General features: G+C 40.6%; 1 protein-coding gene across 4 annotated transcripts in view; it reads left to right on the top strand.

Annotated features, from left to right (window-relative positions):
- The first annotated feature begins 1,198 nt into the window (after positions 1-1,198).
- The window catches only part of Ptpn20 (protein tyrosine phosphatase non-receptor type 20), a 66,938-nt gene continuing 53,455 nt past the window's right edge, over positions 1,199-14,681 (top strand). The window contains exon 1 of one of the 4 annotated variants that reach the window (XM_031361677.1): positions 1,199-1,274. The gene's annotated coding sequence lies outside the window, so the exon portion shown is untranslated. The remainder of the gene's footprint in view (positions 1,275-14,681) is intronic. The other 3 variants (XM_031361680.1, XM_031361678.1, XM_031361679.1) reach the window with 3 other exon arrangements.

Here is a 14,681-nt window from a genome sequence, read left to right on the forward strand (position 1 = left end):
GCATCAAAAGTAATAGGATGGTGGGATCTGAGGAACAGCAGGTCTAGGACCATCAGATACACTTTTCTGCCAAGTTGAATAGAGATGTGGAAGAATGGAATCGGAAGCCAAAGGTAAGACCTGGGCTAGTGGTCTGGAGAGCAGGATCGGGCCTGCACTGTGGAGCAAGGGGTTGGGGATGTGGTGGGAAGCCCTGTGAGGTTAAGTTCTGGGTCAATGAGAAGAGGAACCTTGGTAACCAGGTTTTCAGCCTATGTTTTGGGATCACTATCCTATGAGGGCATCCAGCTCTAATTTCTGTAGGACCAAGGGGAGACAGCAGTGCGTTTGTGGTTAGACAGAAGCAGAAAAGGAAGATAGGGGTGGAAGCACAGAGGAACTGTGGCTTAATGCTTCTGTCCCTTGTAATAACCAAGATCCATAATGGTGTCTCCTTTGAAACACTGAGACAAAAGTTGGGATGTTTCTTGATGTGACCTGTTCTCTGGGAACAAAGGGATGACCTTGCCTTTGCTTATGGTCACACCAGTAAGATGGTACATGCTACTTACAGTTGGTGAAGCACAAGGTTTAGAAAGGTTACCAATGAAGAGAGGCTATCTCCCACCCCTGAAGCCCGGAACAGGAAACACACTGCTCCATCCCTAAACAAAGGGTAGCTCTTGCTATTAAGATACATAGCAGCTCAAATGTGTGGCTTTCTTCTTGGACAAACATGAAACGTTGGGGTCAGTGCAGCATATACATCTTGTCATAATTTCAAGGGAACTGGACTAAATGGATAGAGTTATTCTTGTCAAGACAAGTTATTCAAGCTTCATACTTTCAGGCAATGTCTACATCATGTTCTTGTACTCTGGCCACTCTAGCTGAAACTGTCTCAAACGATGCGATCAATTGACTCCCTATTCTGGCAAAGACTAGGGACTCCTTTTCTATTAATCTGTCTGCGTTGCTCTGGCCTTAAAATATAAAAGGAGGGGGTTCCCCATCTCACTCTCTTGGGATTACTGCTCTCACAACAGTTGCCTTTATGAGCCTGGACTGGGAGGGAAATGCACAGGTTGCAGGAAACTTAAATGCCGGACTCACAGTGGGCGCTGAAGTTCCTCGGAAGACCAGCAGGGGGAAGCACTGCCCTCTCTGACTAGGCCTACACTGGCTCAGGATAGGACAGTAGTGCGCAGGCTCGTGGCAGTCTCCAGGATTGGACACATCGAGGCTCTGGCGCGAACCTCCTATGAGGCGGTTGGTCCCAAGGCCAACAGGCCCAGGTGAGGAGAGGTGGGCCGGGTCAGGGGGTGCTGATGCGTGACGGGGAGCCCTTCCTCTGGCTCTCAGGGAGAAGGGGCTATGGGTGCGCGGAGGCCTCGAGCACAGGCTGGACTCCAAGGCTCCCTGTGGCCTGTGGAGTGAGCCTGACCATGGGGGCGGGAGGGCCTAGCCTCAGGGTGACCTGTGTCGGGTGACAGGTGTGAGCCTGCCAACCCTGGTGTGTGGTAGAGTCCTGCTGAGATGCGTGCTTCTGATAGGATTGGTTATAAGCTGCTCTGGGCTTTGATGACCCAGAGGTTTGGAGACCAAGGGTGCTATGGACACTAAGCCAGGGAGGGTTGGTTGGGGTGTCTAGGGAGAAAATCAACCAACCAGTACCTGTTAGGGAAAGTATACCATCGGCACGTGTTCTAGAAGCTAGGTGTACAAGAACGAAATGAGCAAGCCCCCCCCCCTCCTGCGCCCCATATTCCAAGAGAGTGGTAACAAGTCAAGGTTGAATCAAAATCAGGCAGAGCTGGGTGAGAGGAGGAGTGTTTCCCTGTTAGAAGTGGGTTTTGATGTTGAGTTTGAGATGCCTGTTTGTATAGCACACAAGAAATGTACTTGGAAAGAACTTTACAGTGAATGTTGCACCTACCATGTTGTTTTTTTCATATTCACCTGTCCCAATCCATCTGTCACCAAGTAGGTTTACTTTCGTTGTAACAAAGACGTTAACATCAGTCACCTAGTAGATTTTAAAACTGAGATCAACTTTAACTTGAAGTCAAACAGACTAGTGTGACTTCGGTTCTAAAGCCAGGGGGGATGTTAGGGCTAGGGTTCACATTTTGGAACTGGATGGGATTGAGAGTTCCATAAAGAAGAGTGGAGCATCAGATGAGTAAGGGGAAAACTGGTGGTAACTCGTAGTGGATGCTACCGTGTAAGATGTTTGTGAAGCCCGCTGACACAAGATAGTTTCAGGCCAGCCTGGTCTAGCCTGCCTCAAAACGACCTCGAACTAAAAACCAAGGCCAAATGGAAATGAAATTCACCCCTAAAAGTTTTTGACAACCGGGAAAATTTTAATCATTTTAAACACAGCTTTAGTGTGTAAGAAAGAGAGGCCTTTTGGTCAAATTGATTTTTTTTTTTTTAAATAGGAGAAACTGGAATTTGTCCATATGCTAATGTAATTGAGATCATAGGAAGGGAGAAAGGATACAGATAAGAGGGGGACTTAGCCTGAGGGAGTCCTTGAAAATCTGTTAGGAGAGTTGTAGCTGGCTAAATTCTACCCAATTATGTGATAGAAGGGAAACAGACTCAGATCAGAGGAAGACCTGTGTGTCAGGAGTGAGGCTGGTGTGGGATAGGAAAAAACACTGTTGGAGGAGAACTCAGTGACATAGTCCTTCTGAGAGCTGGGAAAGGAAACAGAAAATGGAATTGAATTGCTGCAGTGTTAGGCACCTGTTTGTAACCAAGGATTTGTGAGACCAGCCAGGGTCATTTTATGGTTTGTTTGTTTGTTTCCTGTCATGTAATCAACCTTGGGAAGGCTTTACAAAGATTAAATGAATTAGATTCATGAAAAGCATCAGTCATTGCCAGGCATATTATATTATAATCTCTCTTTGGCATTATATTATTATAAACTCATTTTGCTTGCTTTTTCTGTTTATACAAATGTGCCTAAGAGAAGGGAGAGGATCTTACCAATGGAGAGGATCTTTGGCACATTCTTCAGTCAAACCGGGTTTCCCTGAAGTTTAGGCATCTGTCTTTAGGCATCTGCTTCCTGTTTCTATTGTATTTATGAAGCTATTTATGAAGCTCTGTAATTCTGGCCGCTTGTGTTGGGATCTATCACCCTGGGTGGGTTGGGAGTTCAGTACAATACAATTACTAAGATTTTGTGAAAAGTATTTTAATTGCTATATTTCATATTGGACCTAATTTACCCACAGTTACAAAATGTACAGCTCCAATATTACCAGGTGAAAACAAATCAGTTTAATAGACTATTTATTGCTCCTTGACCACTTGGGCAGTATTAAGATATAATCATGGCTGATATTGTTTCTAGTTTTTGTGGTAGACTTTATCTGTATTTTTTCCCAACTGCTTGGCCATAATAACACTTGTACAACTTCAGTGGAATACTTAAAAACATTTGACCCCAAGGCCAGATGAGCTGTGTCCTAAACTGCCTTATTATTTGACTGTGAGCAGATCATTCAACTACTGTGTTTCTTTTTTAAAAATTTATGATGTGGAAACAATAGTAGTTGCCTGATAAGGTTATTGTAAGGATCAAAGGAGTTAATGTGATGACTTCATAGAAGTATTTTTACTCGTTGATTATTTCCATTAAAATCATCTAGCCATTGTGTTTTCTTAGAGTTCAGGCACTGTATTGTTTCTTCTCCCTTGGGGCTTGCTTTTTCCAAAACCCTTCTGGTTGTATTGTCTGTATGAGGAAAATAAATGGATTTCAGTTTGCTTATAGTGCAAAAAATAACTTACATTTCCTCTGGACTTACAAACCTCACCAGTGGGGTACCTTTCATTAGTGCTGGTATTGCCTGCCACAGAAAGCTTGGGGTCTGAGTCCATTTTGGGGGGAGGGGGTATCCTAAACTGGCAGACCACTGAAGATAATTGGTTACAAAGATCAGTAGATCTACATGGCAATGCTGGGTCCAGTACATGGTAAATGATGTAGGCTATTTGGCTGTACATAAGAGACCCAAAACCAAAATCTGTAAGAGGGTTATTATATACTGTATACTGTGTGTTGTATAAAGAGGATAACAAATGGAAAGCACTTGTTTCTGATCGAAAGCAACTGGACAGGCTTGGAATTTGGGGCGAGTGGAAATTCCAAATGACCTTTGCTCATAGACAGTGATAAAGTAAATGCACACTTCAAAGTAGTGACCCAGTCAGTCTGGAGTGGGAGCTGTATGAACATCTGCAGGATGAAATGCTCCATTTTCACAGGTTCAGAATCAGTAAGTTGTAAGGTTCTGGGATCCATCAATTTTTAAAGAATTCCATGAGTGACTTAAATATGCAGTTCGTTTGGGATCTCATTAGTGCAAAGCAGTGATTTTCAGCCCTGACTGGGTTTCATAATCACTTTTCAGTCAAACTACCAACATTCTGGTACTATACCTAGGGATTCAGATTTAATTGGCTAGGGTGGCTCGGGTAGGGTCTGGACATTGGTGCTTTTAAAATGTTCTCTGGTTGATTCCCCTGTGCCTCTAGGTTTGAAGATCACTGCCATAATCAGCCATATTCTCTTCCATACAAGGAATTTTAAAAATAGGCATAACTTCAGGTGGCATGGTATAGGAAGGGGAAAAATAGCACTTCTGAACGCCAACCTAATAATCAAATAACTGAAAATGGGAGGAATTGATGATTGAATTAGCATCTCTCACACTTAGCAATGGAGATTTGTTCAGATTTACCCTGGGTCAGAGAATTAACATTTATCAGGAGCTTTATGTATCTTCTTAGTCTTATACCAACTCTGAGAGATTGTATATTTTTCCATAATTTAGATGGCAATACTGAGGCTGAGAAAGGGTGGATTAACTTGCATATGTTTTTATATCTTGTTATTGACAGTTACTAAGCCTAGATCATTTCTTCAGTGCTTCTCAAATTGGAACTCACTCTGGGGCCACCTGAGGGAACTTTACAAACAATGTAAAATACAAACAATACTGATTGGGATCTCATTCTCAAATATGCTGATTTTGTTATCGGGGGTGGCCAGGCACTGGGATTTTGTAGTATGCACATGAGATAGGGGATCAGGCTATGCGCTATGTACTTCTAAGAAAACTTTTGTTTATTATTATTATTGTGGGGAGTTAATGTGTGCATATGTCACAGACATGCCTGAAAGCCAGAGGACAATTAGTTTTGTGGAGTCAGATGTCTCCTTCCACTCAGGTTGCCAGACTTGATGGGCATGCATCTCCACGCACTGGACCATCTCACCTGTCTAATGTGTACTTTTGTGATGGTTTAATTTCCATCTTTACTGGCTTATGGTTGACTAGGTTATGGTTTTTGTTTTAGACAAAGTCTCATGTAGTCCGGACTGATCTTGAACGTATTCATGTCTTCCTGTCTCCCCCTATCAGGAGCTGAGTTGATAGACAGGATTGCGTCATACCGCTTGGCTTCCCTAGGTTTTCATCTGGTGGCTTTATGGGGTTAGGTTTGGTATGTGATCAATTTGCATTAATTTTCGTACATAGTATAAGAAAGAATTGGGTGAAATCCATAATTTTACATACAGATGTCCAGTTTTTTCATCATTATTTGTTCCCACAGTCCTGGCACAGTTTAATTGACCCCACGTGAATTCTTTCTACCTTTGTGTTCTTTTATGGTTAGGTATATTTCTGTACTTACACCAGTGCCATCATGTCTGGATGGTAGGCTTCACCATTTCTGTTCATTGCAAGGAGGACCTCAGAGTGGACAAGTATAAGTCCTTACATGAAACATCTAGTCTTTTTGGTGTTTAGAAGGGCATGATATGGTAAAAGTAGATGCAGTGAGTGATAGATACATTTTGCAGACACGCTTATAAGAAGTCATATGAAGTGCTGTTGTTTGAAAATGGCATGATAAAACCACTTTTGAGCAATACAGATTTGTGCTGTTTTGTGGAGGGGGGAAGAGTGGGAAAATTAGAAAGGGCCCAATACTGATAATATAAGTTTCTGATCATGTAATAGAGTGAAAAAGGTATAAAATATATAAACTAAAAAAAACATGAAAATGTATTTGTGGTCATGATGATATAGAAAATCTCAAGGACCCAGGCAGTGGTGGCACATACCTTTAATCCCAGCACTTGGGAGGCAGAGGCAGGTGGATTTCTGAATTTGAGGCCAGCCTGGTCTACAGAGTGAGTTCCAGCCAAAGCTGCACAGAGAAACCCTGTCTCGAAAAAAAAACAAAAAACAAAAAACAAAAAATCCCAAGGAATCTACAAAAAGGCTATTAGAAATAGTGGTAGTGAACAGCTTTACCAAAGACACAAGATATGAGGTCAGTTTTATACTTCTATGCTCGAGGTGGACAATTGAAAAATTCCAATATAGTGATCATTTACAATGGCATGAAAAATATAGATGTTTAATTAAGTTCTGTAGTATCTGAATTCTCAAAACTATGAAACATTTATGAAGGAAATGAAAGAAAACCAAATGAATAGAGTCATATATTGATTCTCCTTTTTAGAGAGTCACATATTGATTGCTCTTTTGTTGGGTACTTATTTACATCCCTACTCATGGTAGACACTGCTTTGTAAAGATATGTCTTTGGTTATTGATATCAAGGTTGGTGGTGGCCTCATAAAGTTAATTGTGGTTGTTTCCTCTTTCACTTTGTGAGACATTTGGTTTAAATTGTTCCTGTTCTCCAGGTGTGATGGAGCTCAGCTGGAGAGCATATGGACCAGTTGTTTTCCTGTGGTGATTGTGTGCAGTGACTCACCACCCCTTGCAGGGCCTGTGTCATCCTTTGAGTGAGCTTCAGGACTAGGTGCCTTTCTGGAAATAGTCCTTGTTCTCCGTATTACACATCTGTCATAGTACAAGCATAGTATCGGTCTGAGTATAAGCATATTTACTTTTTATAAGACATATCAATTTGTCTAAATGACGCAAGGTCTATAAGGAAGTGCTTTTTCATTTCTTCTGCCTTTGGTTATTTGTTTCTTCTCCCTTTCCATCCTTTCCTGCTCCCTCCTTTCCCTCTCTGTCACTTCCCTCTCCTCTCATTCTTGTCCATTCAGTAGTGTGAGTGCAGTATTTTAATCTGACGATGACCACGAGCCACACAGCTACTGTGGTGTAAGTTGATTTAAATTAAATTAATAAAACTGGAATTTTTCAGTCACACGATTCCCATTTTAAGTTCTTAGTGGTCAAAAAGTAATTACCATTTTGGACTGTTCAGGAACAGCCAGTCCTTTTTAACCATTGGGCATCTCTCCAATCCTCTTTTATGACCTTTGAAGCCATGTTTTTTAGATAAATACACACTGGAGTGGCTGTAAGTTTTTCCTAGGTGATGCATGTCTTTATGGAACTTGTTTAAGAATATTGGAGTTTAAGCATTCTGAGTATAAGCATATTTACTTTTCTTTTTATCAGTGTTTGCATAGGGTATCTTTTTCCTTTCTTATATCAATACCTTCTATTAAAGTGGGCTTTCTGTAGATTATAAATAATAGGATTTGATTTTTTCAATCTTATCAGTTCCCTTGATTTGTATCACAAGATCATGAGCATTTCATGTAATTATTGCTGTGGTTGGAGGTTTCTCTGAAATCTTGCCAATTTTCTGTTTGTCTGACTGTTGTTTCTTTAACCTATTTTCATCCCTTTTTTATTTAGATAGGAATGTAAGTACACTGTAGCTGTCTTCAGACACCCCAGAAGAGGGCTCCAGATTTCATTATGGATGGTTATGAGTCTCCATGTGGTTGCTCGGACCTTCGGAAGAGCTGTCAGTGCTTTTAACCGCTGAGCCATCTCGCCAGCCCCTAAATAGGAATGTTTTAAAGAATCCTTTAGGGGCTACAGTGTACTCACATATAAAAAAATAAATAAATCTTTAAAAAAAATTCTTTAATTTTTTTTCTTGGTCCTGGCTGCTGCATTTCCTCCTTTCTGCATCTTCCTCTTCTTTTTCTTAGTTGTTTTAAACTTACAGTGAATCACAGTCTGCTTTTAATAATGTCTCATTTCACATAGAATGTAATGATTTCATATCAGCATGCTACCATAGCATCTTACACATACTTTGCCCTATGCTTGTTATACATTTTATTGTATAGATGTTGTGAATTCCACAGTTAATTATTATTTTTGCCCCAGACAGTTACAAAAATTTCTTGTCTCATTTGTTTAAATATTTTATTTCATAGGCTTGTTAAAAGGAGGTTTTAAAGGTATAGAGAAACCGAGCAACAATATAGAGAGCTCATATTCCTCTCATCTCTACACTGTCTCCTGTTATTATCTTTTATTACTTTGATACATTTGTTACTTAGTAGTCACTGTGCATTAGTCCAACTAAAGCCTCTACTTGGCACGAGGGTTTACTCATTGTCTAGCATATTTCTCTAGAGTTTGAAAAATATTTTGTATTTCTACAGTTACAATATTATTTCTTTAAAACCCCTGCTGCTCTATTGATTCCTCCTTGTCCGTACTCTCCACACCCCTGCCACCCACTGGTCCATCTTGTCTTTCCAGCTTTACCCTTTCCACAGTGTTACTTAGTTGGAGTCAGCCAGGATGCCTATGCACATTTGTTTCTTTCCCTTAGTGACATTCATTAAGATAACTCCATATCTCGTTATAGCCTGATAGCTCATTTGTTTGTTCTTCAGTAACAGTCCTTTGGAGGACACATCACAGTGTATCCATTCACATACTGAAGCATATCTTAGTTGTTTCTAGTTTTTGATGATTTATGAATAAAATAGCTACAAATATTGAAAACTCCAGTTTTCACATACTGGATCTCATGGTAGATAATACTATGTTTAGCTCTGTAAGGATATGCTAATGCTGTCTGCCAGCATAACTACACCATCTTCCCTTCCACCAGCAGTGACTTATTCCTGATGTTCATTCTCACTAGTATTTGGTATTGTTAATTAGCCACTATTAGAGATAAATAGTGGTATTTGGTTTTGATTAGTAATTACTTAATAATGTAGAATGTGAAACATATTAGACATCTGTTTATTTCTTTGTGGAGTTATCAGTTTAGATCTTTTATTTTAAATAGGTTTATTTTCATGCTTAATGTTAAGAATTCTTTTTAACTTTTGGATTATCTGTTCTGTAAATATTTTCTTTGGGTCTTTTTATCTCTTTATTCCCAACCATGTCTTTAAAAAATAGAAGTTGTTATTTGTTTGTTTGCTTGCTTGTTTGTTTAGAAGTTGTTTTTTAGTTTACTAAAGTAGACAAACTTATTGCCTGCTGAGTGTGGTAGCACACATCTGTACCTTTAGCACTCAGGAGCATTGGAAAGAGGATCACCACAGTTCAGTGCCAGTCTGGTCTGTATATGGATCCAGGGCAGTGGAGTGTCTTTAGTGAGACTTTGTCTCAAAAACCAAGCAAGCAAGGAAGCAAACAAACAGGCAACATCAGTAAAGACAACAAAAAATTAATTACCAAACTTTAGGTTAATTAGATTTTATCCTTTTAATTGTCTCATTTTGAATTTTGACTTCCTAAAAGATGCTTTAAAATTCTAAACCTGGCACTTGGTAATATGACTTTATTTGGAAATAAGGCCTTTTCATAAGTGAATAAATGAAATGAAAGTTCCAACCAATAACTTGTGTTATTGTAGGAAAAGAGACATTCAAATATAGACACACAAGGAGCATGTGATTTGATAGTAGAGGCAGAACTTGTAGTGCTGTGACGAAAAGCCAGGGTCATGAAAGCCTGCTGCTGAACCACAGGTGTTAGGAGAAGAAAGGAATGCTCCTCCCCCAAGCTTTCTGAGTGGGTGATGTTTGCTGACAATTGGAACTTCTGTTTCCAGAACTGTGGGATAATACATTTTTAATTTATTTTAAAAGACCATCCAGTTTGTGGTATAGTACTTTGTTTTGGAAGCTCCAGGAAACTAACACATATCCTGGCACAGGTTTTGGAATTGGGTACCATTTGGGTAGACACAAGGAGACTGGTGAGGCACACTCTAGACGAGCTTAATGAGATTTGGGTAGCAATATAGATCTGATTCTGGAAAAGACAAGAGAATTACGTAAAACACACGTTTGCTTTGGAGAATACATATATCACCGTAAGCGGAATTTTATTAGAAACATGGACTTCATGGGTGAGATCTTAAAGCAATGAAGAAAGGTTAAAACCTTGTTTTGTTAGATTTATTTATTTATTTATTATGTAAATATGCTGTAGCTGTCTTCAGACACTCCAGAAGAGGGAGTCAGATCTCATTACAGATGGTTGTGAGCCACCATGTGGTTGCTGGGATTTGAACTCAGGACTTTTGGAAGAGCAGTCAGTGCTCTTAACTGCTGAGCCATCTCTCCAGCCTGGTTAACACCTTGTGAAGAGTGTCAGAAACTTGCCTAGATTGTACTCTGCAGCTGGTTGAGTGGTTGAGGAGATGGCTCAGTGGTTAAGAGCACTTGCTACTCTTGCAGAGGACTTCAGGTTCAGTTCTCAGCACCTATATAGCAGCTTACAACCATATGTAATTCCAGTTCCAGAGGATCTCGCACTCTATTTTGGCTTCTGCAGGCCAAAAACCATGCACACAGTGCTCATATATACATTCAAGAAAAACATTCACATGCATAACAACAATAAATCTTGAAGCATCCCATATCAGCAACAACCATAGAAAAAGAAAGAGAAGGCGGTGGCAACAGCTGAGTAGCTTCAGCACTAACATTGAACAGTTGACAGGATAAATCACAGAGTGGCCGGCAGCTTTACAACTGAAGAAGCAGCCAAGCAGTAGAGAGTGACAGACAGACTGAACTATAGAAGTGGCACAGTGACTGGCTGAGGCTCAAACAGCTGCAGGAGAGAGCCATGGGAACTGCTGGAGGCCTTTACAGCAGCAACAGAGGAGTTGCAGGAATGGCAAAAATGGAACAAAACAAACAACAACAAAAACAGTACAGCTTTGCTGTAGGAGGCACTACCTGCAGTGTCAGGGGAAGGAGCTAACAACAGAGCTGTTGCAGAGATGGCTGTTGTAGTTATGGCCTAAAGGGCTACGATGGCTAATCTTGGCTGTCAACCACATCTGGAATCAACTGAAACCCATATAGCTGGGCACATATGTGAATTTTTGATTGGATCATTTGAGGTGGGAAGATCCACCCCAAATCTTGGCTGTACCTTCTGATGGCACCTTATATAAATGGACAAGGAAGAAGGAAGCTTTTGCCTTTTACTGGCTTGCCTCTGTTGGCACTAGCAAGTTCATCTGTCCTGCTGCCGAGGCATTCCTTCGCTGGTATTAGAACCTACTTCTCAGGATTCTAACATAGTCTAAAGCCCAGCAGCTTTCTAAGACTCCAGCACCAGATTGAGACTCCCAAGAGATCCAGTTTCATGGGCTGAACAACTACGGAATCCTTGGCCTTTTTGTTGGACTACTTGGACCATAGCCTGTAGGCCATTCTAATAAACATGTGTGCACAAACATAAACACACTCTCCCTCCCTTTTTTCTCTTCCTCTCTGCCCCCTTCCTCCTCCTCAGCTCTGTTCCTGTAGAGAACCCTGATTAATATATGGGCCAAAGGTCTTAAGACACCCTACACCTTGGCACTATAAAACTAGTCTCTATCAAGAGCCGAGGCCTACAGAAAAGCTGTCATACTTGTTACCATAAGGTTAAGAGTCTTGGTGGACTCTTGGACCTAAATACACTTGCCCAAGGCTTTCATCAGAGTTGTGATGCTAGGAGGCACTCCCTGCTGTTGCCTCAGGTTGTTATTGATGCTTACAGCTGTCTAATGCCAAGAGGTTCAGAGGCTTCACATGAAGTTCACTAGAAGAGCTTTGCCTTTCCTCCCCATGTTTTCTGTTTGTGCAGAGCAAAAGCACTTCAGCCACCTGACTATTACTGAGCAATTAGGTAGCTGAGTGACTCATGGATCCACAGGCCTTTTGTTGCTTTCTTGTCTTCTGTAGATGCTGAAGGTATTGGCTGCTCTCTAGTCCCACAACTTCTTAGGCTTGACTCTTACCACTCCAATGACCCTTTCTAGGCAGTTTATCTTGGGGAGAAGAATGCCAGTGAAACATTTTATTTTTTTAGACCAGACATCACTAAGGGCCAGACTTTCATGCAGACATTTTTTTTTTCAAATTCACTACCTACCTACCTACCTACCTACCTACCTACCTACCTAATTAACTTTACATCTTGATCTCTACTTCCCTCCCACATCCTCCAGCTCTCCCTCCCTCCTCCGAAAGGGAGAGGTCTCCCATGGATAATAATCCACCTTGGCATATCAAGTAGGAGTAGGACTAGGCACATTTTCTTCTATTATGGCTACTCAAGGGAGCCCAGTCAGGGGAAAGAAATCCAAAGGCAGGCAACAGAGTCAGAGATAACCCCTGCTCCTGCTGTTAGGAATCCCATATGAAGACTGAGCTGTACAATTGCTACATATGTGCCGAGGGCCTAGGTCTCTCTCATGCATGATCTCTGTTAGGCAATTCAGTCCCTGTAGGTTACAGTTTAGTTGATTCTATATGTTTTCTTGTGGTGTTCTTGACCTCTCTGGCTCCTTCAATCCTTCCTCTCTTCCACAGGATTCCCCAAGCTCTACCTAATGTTTGTGAGTATCTGCATCTGTTTCCATCAGTTGCTGAAGGAAGTCACTCCGATGACAGTTATGCTAGGCACCTGGGTGCAAATATAGCAGACTATCATTAATTTTCGGGGATGAACTCTCTCTCATGGCATGGGTCTCAAGCTGCCAGATACTGATTAGTGAATCCCTCAGTTTCTCAAGCAGACGTTTTCCTAAGAGAAGAGTTTCAGATTCTCAGTGTCAAATTTTGTTTGTGCTTGTAAGTACTGCGTGTTTGTGACTGGCACGATCTCAGTTATAGTGGTTCATCTCTACCCTGAGAATCAGAAGTTCTTTGTGGTTGGAGGGAAAGAACTGTGTATTTTAAAATAAAGTGCTCATGCAATTAGAGGCATACTTCTAAAAGAGAGAGCTGAGTGGCAGATGGCTCTGAAGTTCAGAAGGTTGGAAGGGCTTTGCTAAAGAAATTTAAGTCATGAATGAAACAGTGGGTCATATATTTCAGTACAGAATAGCAGAAATACTCCAGATTGTGGAGTTGTTTTAAAAAGATGATTAAGCCAACAACAGTAACAAATTTCAAAAAAGGCCGGGTGTGGTGGCTCACACTTTTAATCCCAGCACTTGGGAAGCAGAAGCAGACAGAACTCCATGAGGTTGAGAATAGTTTGATCAGGGCTACCTAATGCTTCCCTTCCTCAAACAAAAGAAAACAAGACAGCAACAAAAAGGTGTTTTAAGTAACCATTTTTAGTCAGAAAAGGCTTGGAGTCTGGCTCATAACTGCTAGTTACCTGATTACAATTTACTAGGCATTGTTGACATAGGATTCTAATGCCTTTGGAATCTTAAATTGTTTGCTATTCAAGAGGCTAGTCTCAGTACTTCTCAACAAACTTAATATTGACACAGAAGGATAACAATTTGCTTTTATATCTGTAATTGAGTCATGACTCTTTTAAAATGTTTTTTATTAGTAACTTACAATTGCTTTTATGTACTTGTTCCTATTTGACCTCAATTTTATTAAAGTATATTTTTATTGCACTAAAATCACCTTATTGAAATATAAGCACATGTAAAAATCTTGACCTTGTGAATACGTGTGATGTTCTTAATTCCTTTCTAATCTGACTTGTTTTCTCTCTCCTTACATTTTCTTCTTCATAGTATAAGATGCTTATGAATCTATAAGAATATAAGTATAAGAAGATAATGTCAGCCCTTTCCCTACACTTTCCTGGTAATCCTCAACATGTACATACCCATACTGCAGAGTAATCAGTAACATGATGAATGCAGTATACCAGTGGGGAGTTTACTGTGAATATTGGCTGTCTTTTTTTTTTTTTTTTTTTTTTTTTTGGCAGCAGGGTTTTATATAGATGTGCCTTCAACTCACAATGTAGCCCTAGGATGACCTTGAAGTTCTAATCCTACTGTCTCTAGCTTCCTAAATACTGAGGGTACAAGTGTGTACCATTATCACACATCTGGCTTATGTGGTATTAGGGATTGAACTCATGGCTTTGTGCAGGCTAGGCAGGCACCCTGACTACTGAGCTGATCCCTAGCCCTGGCTATTTTTGTAATTAGATGGGACAACACCACTTATTTTTAAAAGAACTCCAACTAAAGCAAAAATAATTCTTAAGGCATGAGTCATATCAGGTAATGGTGGCTGTAGAGTTCCAGAGTTCATCAGTTTTCAGTTCTTAAGGCTTCTTTCATCTTCTTTCCTGGCTAGTGTAGGCTTCTGAGAGTAGGGCACTTTAGCACTTTAAAAATAATTTCAAGCAGCATCAGCCCTGGAAGTAACTGCCAGGGCAGTGTGCTGAGCATGTCACTCTAAGTAGTAAATGTGGCGGCATCTTTTACCCAGACTAAAATCCATTATGAAGAGTTGGTCTTAGCAACTCAACTGAGCATCTTTTTTTCCCCCCTTTAGGTCTTTCTTCTCAGGGCTAATTCTTTGATTTTTCTACATTATCACATCTCTCCAGAGAGAGAGAGAAAGAGAGAAGGGAGGAGGG

Source organism: Mastomys coucha, unplaced genomic scaffold, assembly GCF_008632895.1.
Source record: "Mastomys coucha isolate ucsf_1 unplaced genomic scaffold, UCSF_Mcou_1 pScaffold9, whole genome shotgun sequence".
Classification (NCBI taxonomy): domain Eukaryota; kingdom Metazoa; phylum Chordata; class Mammalia; order Rodentia; family Muridae; genus Mastomys; species Mastomys coucha.